General features: G+C 41.4%; 1 long non-coding RNA gene across 1 annotated transcript in view; it reads right to left on the bottom strand.

Annotated features, from left to right (window-relative positions):
• Positions 1-4,481: 4,481 nt before the first annotated feature.
• Positions 4,482-11,209, bottom strand: part of LOC143413955 (uncharacterized) — a 28,493-nt gene continuing 21,765 nt past the window's right edge. The window contains exon 3 of the long non-coding RNA XR_013094515.1: positions 4,482-4,551. This is a non-coding gene — a long non-coding RNA (uncharacterized LOC143413955). The remainder of the gene's footprint in view (positions 4,552-11,209) is intronic.

The following is an 11,209-nucleotide window of genomic DNA, read 5'->3' as shown; positions in this document are numbered from 1 at the left end:
CCCTATGCTAAGCAAGCCTACCGCAGACATGAGCGAGACAGATAAATATGAAGGCATGCCGGCTCGGACGTCGCCCGGATCAACAAGGTCCGCGTCAGGTGTTGAGGAACCAGGGCACCCTGACGAAAAGTGGGCTACTGGAACAAGAAGGCATCGGTGGGCAAGGGACGAAAACAGGGCGTTGTTGGAATGCTACTACGCAAGTAACCCCGGCGGAAGGGGCTACATGAATAGGATGAGGGACCTATGGATTCTTCGATACCCAACATCCAAACAACTAGTAGCTCAGTGTTCCAACATTCGAAAGAAGGGACTGCTCTCACAGCTAGAGATTGACGAGGTACAACACAAATGCTACGGCAAGGAGGAGTCAGGACGCCAGGTCAGGGGGGAGATATCATCACCCCCACCCGAGATTGGGTACATAGCCCCAAGTGCGATAAGAGAAGGATCGTTGAGTGCGAGAGGAACTGACCTGAAAAATAGGATCATGGCCAAGCTTGAAACCTGGATCCCCCGTAGCCGGTTACCAAGATTACGTGAAGTACCCTCAGAAGGTCTGCTAGATGATGTTAATGCAGCACTACGGGCAATACCTACAACCACAATTACCGACACTAACAAGCTGATCTACAATACGGCAGCAGTGATCAGTGAGATGCTTGGCATCTATGTGTGTGTGTGTGTGTGTATATACACACACATATATACGTATGCGTGTGTGTGTGTGTATATACACACACACACACACACACGCATACATATATACGTATGTGTGTGTGTATATACACACACACACACATGTGTATATATGTATGCATGTGTGTGTGTGTGTATATACACACACACATGCATACATATATACACACACATGTGTATATATGTATGCATGTGTGTGTGTGTGTATATACACACACACATACGTATATATGTATGTGTGTGTGTATATACATACACACACACACGCATACGTATATATGTGTGTGTATATACACATACGTATATATGTATGTGTGTGTGTGTGTATGTATATACACACACACACACATACATATATACACACATATATACGTATGTGTGTGTGTGTATATACACACACACACATACGTATATATGTGTATATGTACGTATATATATGTGTTGCCGTGTTCCTGGGTACGCTAATGCACCAAAATTGTACCAAATGCACCCCTCGATGTTTGTGGGATAGTCAGAAGGATCTTAAATGACACAGAATAAAACACTGTATGAATAAACAAATGTGTCTTTAACTCTTTGTGCTCATGTTCAGTAGAAAAGCTATGTGTAAGTACTAGTTTATTTGGATGGAATGATTTAGACACATTATACGAGACCTACCATACCAAAATTGAATAAACTTGGTGAAGCTGAGCATGGGTAAAAGGAAGAACTTGTTACATTTTGGTCCAGATTACTTTTTTTTTTTTAACTGTGGCATGGAGCCGTGGTTTGACTACTAGTTTTGGAAATGAGAAAGGAAAAAATCCATGAGTAGAAGATCAGAATCTGCTAAAGAATCATGCATTTCAATTCCAGCCACAGCAGCTGTGCATCCTGTTGCATTTTTATTGAGTTAGAAGTCCTTCTCAGTCACCTTAGGCCAGCCGAAGTTGCCGAGTTTCAGTGAAATGATAAGTAACAATTGCCCTTGAGATTTTATCAAAAGCAAGATTCCTCTAAGCTTAAAATACCTCACTTCAATCTGCCTGAGCTGTTAATGTGGGTGGGATTTGTGTAGATCCTCGCTTTGCTAAGACCCAGTGTGTTTGTTATTTGACTCAAGGTCATTTTAGTGATGCCTGTTACACAATGTTTGGGGTGTGAATTACAAAACCTTCCCAATGTTCTCAAAGACCTGAGGAGTTGCCTAAAGACTCTAAAAGTTCGGGGAAAATAGTTATTTCACTGTTTTAAAAAAACATAAGTGCTTGATCTGGACCTTGCAGGCAGAACAGCTGTACTCGTGGGCATTAATTGGCTGATGGTGGCATACCTCATGAAGCCCCTTTTGATCTGTGTGAGATTTGAGAGCATGAAAGGCCTGAAATACTAATAACATGAACTCTGGTTGAACCCATAAACAGCTCTCTGACATGCGGTTGATACATTAACAACTTGCAAAATGGGTCTATATTTAATCTTACTGGTCCGCTTGCCTTTGGGCCCGTGAGAAATCTGTTTAAATGCAGATAAAGTTTGATAAGAGGTTAGGGTTCACAAACCGGCTGGAATCAACATCCCGCCACTCTGAGTCCGGACAAAGCCAATCCCTTACTTAACTAAAGCAAACACCAGGAAGATTAAGTGCATCTTGTTAAGCTAGCGCGGTTTGTAGAGCTTTTAACAGAAATTCCCCCTCCCATCCAATAGGAGGAAAAGGGAACAAAAAAAACACGGTAACAGACGGAACCAGCAGACACGACACGCTGCTCTCCCTCTACTCTACTTTTTGATATATGGCTATGCAGTAAAAATTCTTCCTCACTCCCCCTCAGGAGAGGTTTCAGTTGCACTAATTGAATGCACTGCTTTTAGCACAGGGACACAAAATCGAATTTTTATTCTAATTCTGTGGTTTCTTGCTGCTTGTAAATAAACTATTGATGTGACATGCAGAAGGAGATGACTCATCTTTTGTATCAACGGTGTGATTTGCTTCACAGGCACCCAGAATAAATGCTCCAATGCAGCATTGCAGCCAGCCGGTTTACCAACCTCTGCTTGAACCTTGTAACCTTCCCAGCAGGGCTGCTGCTGCTGTGTGCTTGTCCTCTTTAAAGGAGCGACACTACAAACACATCAGTGTGTGGACTTTGGAGCAACCCACCAAAGTCCAAATCCTACTTTTCCTCACTGCATTTTTCACATCAAATTCTTGCAGTTAGCTCAAGAAAGTTCACATAAGTGACTCTGAACGTGGCGTGGTTGTTGGTGCCAGACAGGCTGGTCTGTGCATTTCAAAAACCGCTGATCTGCAGGGATTTTTGCACACAACAGAGAATGGACAAAAAAGAGAAAGTATCCAGTGAGCAGCAGTTCTCTATGTAAAGATGTCTACAGGAGGTATGTAGTACAACCAAGGTATGTAGATGAATGCACAACACATTAAACTTTGAAGTAGATGGGCTCCAGCAAAACACTACGCAAGAACAGGAAACACTTACATGGTTCCACCAAAACTGGTGAAATAAAATATTGGAAAGAAGTTTTTCCAGCAACATTTAGAAGGTGGTGTCAGAATTTCAGATAGAGAAGAAGAAGGTATGGATCCATCGTGCCTTGCATCAACGTTTCAGCCTGCAGGCGCCTTACTGCCACCAGAGCATCGTTCAAATGCTGCAGCATACCTGAGAGTTGCTTTCGACCATCCCTTTATAACCACAGTTTAACAGTCTTCTGATGGCTTCTGATAATGGACAATGTCACAAAACTGTCTGTCTTTTCTCAAATCATCTCAAATAATTAGTGCAATACTTATTTACTTGGTATCAATCTGATACCAAGTAAATACAGTGATGCTGATACCATTACTTTTACAGATAGTTTTAACTTATAAAAGCAGCATATGTAGGGAAGAGCACTGTGTTGTGATTTATGAGTTGAATCATCATCAATTGGCAACTTCCTTACACATTTTAATGACCTCTACATCACTGTGATTTTTACTTTCCACAATATTAGGTGAATCCAAGTGGAGAAAAGAGCAGAATAAAGACAGTATTCATCTTCTGAGGTAAGTCATTAGGATATCCTCAATCTTTCAGCTTTTCATGTACTTTGAAACTGAGTTTTATGGAGACCTGAAATGGAAATGTTCCTGCCTCTAAAGCACTTTAGAGGCAGCCTTAATGTGACAAAGACTAGAAATAAAATTGACTTCACAGTCAACATAAAGAGGTTCAGGCATTTTTGTCATTTCCAAAATAATTTATTATCTCAACTGAGTGGGCTACATACTGAACTTAGAGGACAGAAACAAAGTATCAATCGTATTGTTCTAGCATTGAACCAATACCAGCTTTAATACCGAACACCACAGATGTGGTGGAAAGGGAGAGTTGCATTACTGATGTGCAGCTAACAAATCTGCAGCAATAGAGTGATGCTATCATGTCAAAATCTGAGGCATGCTTCCAGCACCTTCTTGAATCTATGCTACAAAGAATTAAGGTTCTGAAGTCAAAAGGAGGCTAGCAAGGCTAAAAACGTGTCCGGTGAGTGCATACTGTTATAGAGACAGACGTTTTTGTCTTACCTCTACCTTTATGTCATAGTAAGACATTTCAAAACACTGAAAAGCATTTTAAGAAAATACTAAAATGACTTGTTATTTTAAAAAAGAAGACGCTTAACATGCTTTAATCAAAACAATGACAACACGTGCATTTGGACCAATTATGTTGGACAAAGCCATTGTTTCACTCCTTAATAAACATGATTCCTGAGATCAACATAATGTTGTGATGGTAGCTGCACACCGTGGAGAGCCATCTGGTTGAGTGCAGTCTTTTTCCAACCCTTGGTGGATTCCTGTGAAATGAATACAGTAACTGCCACAATGAGAAATTGACCTTCCCTTTAATCTAGACAGAGGCCCCCTTAACAAGTTGAAATAGTGCAAACCCAATTAGGGAATTGATTGCTTGCTTTCATTTCCCTCATTTGCATCAGGGTCATATAGGGAAGATAAATTAATGCCTGGTCTTTTGTCCACACTGTCGTTGCTGCTTGAGAACTATTTATTGCTAAGAAATGAGCAGGGGGGAAAGTCTTTTGTCTCCCCTTGACAAACTCATCGGTGATAATCTTCAGTTAAACACCAAAAGAAGGAAAGACCTGCTGAAGCCTGAAGGTCCTCACAAGTTTTAATGTTGGGACAATTTGATGGATCATTTAAAGGACAATATGAGCCTTTGTGATTGTTTTAAAAGCTTATCCACAACCATTAATCACAAGACTATTCAAAAGAGGTTTATAAGTAGCAGAGGCTTAAAGAGAACCCTTTCTTTCTGCCACAAAAACAACACATTCGTCCATTTTTTCCACTCTCTTCTACTTCTTTTGTCTGTCTTTTGCACTCGGCTTCTAGCCCATTAGCTCCCATAAATTATGTAAACCTTTGGACAAGGCTTTAATTTAAAAAAGGCAGCTATTTCCTAAAGCAGCAGGGCCACTGTAGATTTTACACTTGCACACACAAAAGTAAAGAATGCATTTGTTTGTTTTGCTGTGGCTCAATGCACATTGAGTACCCTGTTAGTATTAATAGCTACAGCAGGTAAGTCTATGTTGGACTGAATCAAAATAAACTATAGAGCTTTGCCCTGTGGTAGGTTACTGTTGTAGTAAAGGTGGCTGACTCTTTAGGTTTTGGACACCAGTGGAGCTGAATGTTATAGAGACAACTGTTGCTTTTTGGCTTTTTCATGGGAACTCTTCACCATAAGAGAAATTTAAACCTTATCTGACATCATGTGCATATTATCTGTAGGCTTGTTTGTGGTTCCCAGAGGTTCAAAAAGTTGAATAGGAGACAGACCCTTTAGCACCTTTTTTACTTTTAAAGTGAGACTTCAAACCTTTTTGATACAGTTAGAGATGAATCGGGGAATTGTAACAATCCCTCAGTTATGCTATGACACGCTCAGGATCCTGGGAGTCTCCCCATGATACACTGACGACTTCCCCTCTTCCTCTTTTCACTCTCAATGTGTTTATATCTTACTAACCTTTGTCTTCTCTCCCTCCCATACTTTGTTTTGTCCATCTTTGGTTTCCTTTTTTCTCTTCTTTTTCCCCTCACCACCCCACCCAAGTCTGGTGCTACCGGAGGGCTCTTGATAGAGGGGTGCCAAGCGCTCACTTATGGGGGGGAACATGTGATTCTGGAGGTTTTCTCTCTAATACTGTAGTCTTTACCTTCCAATGTAAAACACCTTGATGTGACTGTCGTTGTGAGCCCTTCTTGCTATGAGGCAACAGTGCTAAGCACGTTGTAATGAGTTTGTTCTATCTGAATAAAAACTAATTGGAATTCCTTTTTTTCAGGAATTGCCTGGATTGTTAGAAAAAGCCTCTAACAGTGTCTTTAATGTCTCTAAATGATATCCAGTAATATAGAGCTTCTAACGCATGCTGATAATGGGTAATATAAAAAAAAAAACTGTGACATGGCTTTTATAGCACCCAAGTTTTTATGTTTCTGCATTCACATCTGTAATGCCCACTCCTGTTTTATTCATCTAAATAAATTATTCAAGTGTGCAGGCTTCTTTGTGTATATGTGCATAATCTGTATGTTTACACACACACACACACACACACACATGCAGACTACAGGCTGCCGGGGAGGATAATGCCACTGACTTCCTTTGTTGTCCCCTGCTGATAAATGACAGTTTAAAGGTTGAATCTCACATCTCTCTCATCCCTTCCAGACGTGCGCAGGCACAAATTCTGAGCTCGTCACTGTGTTTTGGTCTTTGTCGATGTGATCGATTGAGAGATGGCAGGTATGGGGAGCGGGGCGGCATTAATACGATTAGAGGCTTGTAAACAAAGAAGGCCGCCGGGTTTTTCAAGGCCCCGCCGCTCACAGCGTGATGTAAAGCCGGGCATGCCTTCACCTGCGTTCCCTTCAAGTATTTACGTGACTTAACAGGGGCAGAAATATGTGGCTTCTGTGGAATCATTCAAACATGCAGTCGGGTTGTATTTCATCCAGCAATCGACCTGCATATCCGGAGGTAGCATGTTCAAGGCCATGAAAAATGTCACGGCCTGTAAATCCTCCCATTGTGGCCTGAAGGAGTTTGACTGCCAATAATTGATGCCCACTTCCATACATCACCAGTTCTCAGACCTGTAAAACACGAACGCTTCAAGTCTCACACGGACCTCGTCCAGTGGCTGTCTCCTGTTTTTTGTCAAAAACCAGAGATTAACGTGTACAACGGCGAGCAAAATAACGTCACCATTCATTTGCGGGTTATTCCTTGGATAGTGATTTATAACAGGAGACACTTGTAATAAAATGTAGCCCTCCAGGTTCCTATTTTTTCTTTTTTTTAACCAAACTGCATGCATCCTGTGCAAATGAAACCTGTTTCCTTTAATATAGATAATCCTGAGTGGCATGTCAGATCAGTTAAAGGCTTTCATTAACGAGAGCTGGTGTTTATAAAACCTGCACAGAACAGTAATTTCCTTCTGATGTTTTTCTCACTCATTCCTCTAAGACATCAATCTAGCCAAACCTATCCCGCCACCACACTAAGCTTTATTGTTTAAACACCTTGTGCGAGCAAGAAAAGTCAAACAAGGCAATTTGCTGTGTAATGTTTACCGCCCAGTTAAGAAGCACTGAGGAGGCTTGTTTATCTCTCTTTTGGTTGTAGAGCCTGTGTAGCAACCAGGATGTCTGGGACGATTTAAGACTTCCTCCTGCCCGCCTGCTCGCTTTGCCTGGTTGAAAATGCTGCAGAGGTTCCATCTATTTCTCCCGTTGTAATGAACCTCCCTGGGGGCCCCGGGCACACCATGTGAAGACGTCTTAGTACCAGAGCGATTCATTACCTTGGAAATGTGAGCTTTTGTTCCGTTTTCAGCAGAGCCCCATTAATCTTGGGCTGCCTCCTGGCATGCAGGCCAGGTACTGCTTAGGTAATTACAGTTAATCATCATTCAGACGTGCACATGGACCATGGGATCCTCAGCGGACTCAGCGAAGGAGCACGTGTCACCCTCCCCCTCGCTCCGTTGTTTACCTCTAACTGTAACCCTGCATCTCAGCTCCTTCTGTAACCAAATCGCCAGAGTTTTGATAATTGTGTCCAGTAAGATTTGGCTTTGCGCAACACTAAACATCCCAATCTCCGCTTTCCCACCCCCCACCTCAAACATATACGCTACCCAGCTGTCACTGCTGCACGAAGCCTACTGTTCACCTGCCGTTTGTGATTGTGATTAATGGACAGATTACAAGAAGGATGATTTTTCAGGAGCAACAAGCAGAAAGAGGCCATCTGTATTTTGGCTTCCTGCAGCCGAAGGACGTGCAGACGACTTCATCACTCAACATTATCGCTGTCTCTGAAAACTGCAAGAACCGTGGTAGATAAAATGTGCTTTTATGTAGGGTGGGAGGCTGATATGTATATTACTCAAAAAGCTGATTTGCACATAATCCAGCTGGCCATTGGATTCAAACCCAGGATATGTTATCAGTTTCTCTGATGACTATGATGATCATCACATCAAAATTTGTCCAACACTTTGGTATTTGATCATACACTTGGCCATTATTAGAAACATCTTTGGGTCATGGTCTAATTGTTTGGTTGCTTAAATGTTTTCACTTCCAACCTGAAATATCGTGGTTGAAATTTAAATCATTAATCCTGTTTATGCGACTTGATCTTGATGATGAAAGATTCATTCATCACATCACAAAACAACATAATAGGTTTCCTGTGCTGCTGTGAGTCATTTTCTACAAGTAAGTGTTGCACTTTTACAAAAGGTTACTATTTTATTATTTTACAACAACAAAAAAACACTTCATATGGTGCTCATTCCCAAAAGAATATCCATTCAAAGGCTTAAAAAAACCCTCTGAAGAATCTTTATCAGCTCACTGTCACATATTCCTCTAAAGAGCAGCCACAAACTCTCAGGGTATTGATTAACATTTTAGATGTGAGCTAAGAAGAGAAGCAGTGTGTGCTGTTCTGCCAGTAAAACATGCCCCAAATGGTTTGTTGTTTGAAATTTGAATGAAGATAAACTTGGCGATTAAAAGGCTTCAGCAGCAGAATGAGATTGTTCTATAGACTGGCTGACCTCCTTCAAGGGAACAAAAACAAGCCTAGACTAATTCAAAGAAGACGGTGATGTTGTTTGCTTTGCTTGATTGAAAATGTTTTTAAAAAGTAAACAAACATATGAGCAAAAAAATAAAACCCCAAAGAAACAACAAGCAAAAATACCAACCCCACCCGTTCAAGATTACAATGATCACAAAGTAGGCTGAGGACATTCAGGTCCCGTCTGCTGGAAATGAGAAATGAAAGAGGGCAGGGTCCCGTTATAAGATGTCAAAGGAGACGGGGGAAAAAAGCTTTTGTCAGGGCTGTTTCACACCTGTTGGGTTCTGTGTAGCGTATGCAAAGGAGGAAGACGCTGAAGATTTCCTAACAGTGTGTGTCTCTCCCATAGAGCCAAAAACCTTGTTGGATCCGTGTCAGATCAGATAACGCAGAAGGACAACAATTTGGCAGACAATGCCATTGAAAGGTAAGTATTCTAAACATCTTTTTTGCCTAGGTGCTGAGTCCAAACTCTGTTTGATATCAGCCACTGTCCCTTTAAACCTTCTTGTTCATAACAGTAAAAAGCCAAAGAAATGGCTCTTAGCCAGGTACAAAGATACTGATACTCGAGATGCACCGATTATATCAGAATAACAATTTGGCTTAAACATTTCCCCCCTTGTGCTTGCAAACAAAAGTCTTTATGAAGTCTTTCAGCTATTCAGCATTTAGTCATAGCCAGATTAATGTGTCAGACTATGAATGCTAGCGGTATCCAACTACCCACTGCACTAAATGACATGCTCTTTCATTTCCTCTCCACCAGGGATGTCAAACACATTTTTGATCTAAAGTGTGCCGGACCAGTGAAACTACATGATATCCATCCATGATAACCATTCACACTCTTCTTCACAAATGAGAATTACTGTGTGTCTGTGTAGTGAACTCACTGCAAAATCTAATTTCTATAGGTCGATAGTGTCATTTAATTGTTTAACTATTACTTAATTACTGTGGTAATTAGTGGTATGTCTTTATCAATAGGAAAACATGCAACACTTTTGAAAATAAAATGAGAAGTTTAAAATCTATGCACTCCAAATCTGTCTATGTGAGCAGGATTGGAGTCTTTGCTGGGCTAATTCCAGCCCCCGGGCCTTTTGTTTGACACCCTGCTCTACACCCTTATGAGCTTACTAAATTCATTATAAGTCACTATTCCAGAGTTTCAAAATGTTCCCAATAAAGTGTTTAATTCTGTATGAGCAACACAGTAAATAACTGGACACCATATTTGTGCCCCATTCCTAAACTTGGTTTAAAAAACTCTTATGGGGCTTCCTGCTTTTGGATGTTTTGTGGGATTTATTCAGCGGGAATGATAAGGAATAACACGAGCCCATATCAGTAAAAATGTGAAGTATATAGAATAAGAATAACATAGAATAAAGACATTATCTTTGCTATTAGTTAGAGCGATGATTATGTAACGCTGTTTCAGCTTCTTTGACAGATTTCAGGGTTGAACGTTACAGGAAGGACAAGTTAAGATAACACCTTTCTCAGTGAGGCCTCGCCGGCTGTTTACTTTTGTGTCCTCGCCCCTGCCGCCTACAACCGCGAGACACCTGTCCCTTTGTGTGGCACTTTACACACACACACACGGTGTGCACACATATCCACTGAAACCTATGGGGGTTTCTGCCCAGTCATTTGGCACATTTTTGATGTTGAATCAAAAAAAAAAAAAGACAAAATGAGCGAACGAGTAGGGAGAGGGAGCAATCTAGGCTTTCCACTCCAGTGAAAGGCACTCTTTGTTGAGCACCCCCACGCACACACACACTCACACAACCATCCCTCCATTTCCACCCTTCAACCCCTCCCCTCTCTCCCCTCCAAAGCCTGGGTGGATTTTTCATTAAATGCTATCAGAAATGTGACTGGTCCTATTCATGGGCAGATGGAGGGCTGGCTGTGCGGCTGGAGACCAATGCCTTCACTGGAGAATGACAGGAATCTGGCCTGTAGGTGAAGATCCGGGCAGACTTTAAAGGACCTGATAAAGGAAGAATAAACAGCAGGAAGCTGCTCTTGTTTGCTTTTTATTTCCTCCTCACATTGCTATTTCCACTGTTATTTTTCTCTGTGTACGCAAGAGGTCCTTTTCCCAGTGCTTAATATGTTTGAAATATTCCTTCAGACTGACGTGTTCTCTCTCCGATTTTCTCCACTAAGTCCTCTTTTGTTTGCAGAGACAAGACAAACAACCTCACCTCTTTTACATTAAGTGGCAGGTCAGTGTTTTACTTGGCTCCTCCAAGTAAGACCTCCTCGTCCTCGTCCTCGCTTTCTTTTTTTCTCCTTTTAACGCT

The sequence above is a fragment of the Maylandia zebra genome, linkage group LG19, assembly GCF_041146795.1.
Source record: "Maylandia zebra isolate NMK-2024a linkage group LG19, Mzebra_GT3a, whole genome shotgun sequence".
Taxonomy (NCBI): domain Eukaryota; kingdom Metazoa; phylum Chordata; class Actinopteri; order Cichliformes; family Cichlidae; genus Maylandia; species Maylandia zebra.
The sequence above is the reverse complement of the archived record's forward strand: the minus strand, read 5'-3'. Positions and strand labels throughout refer to the sequence as shown.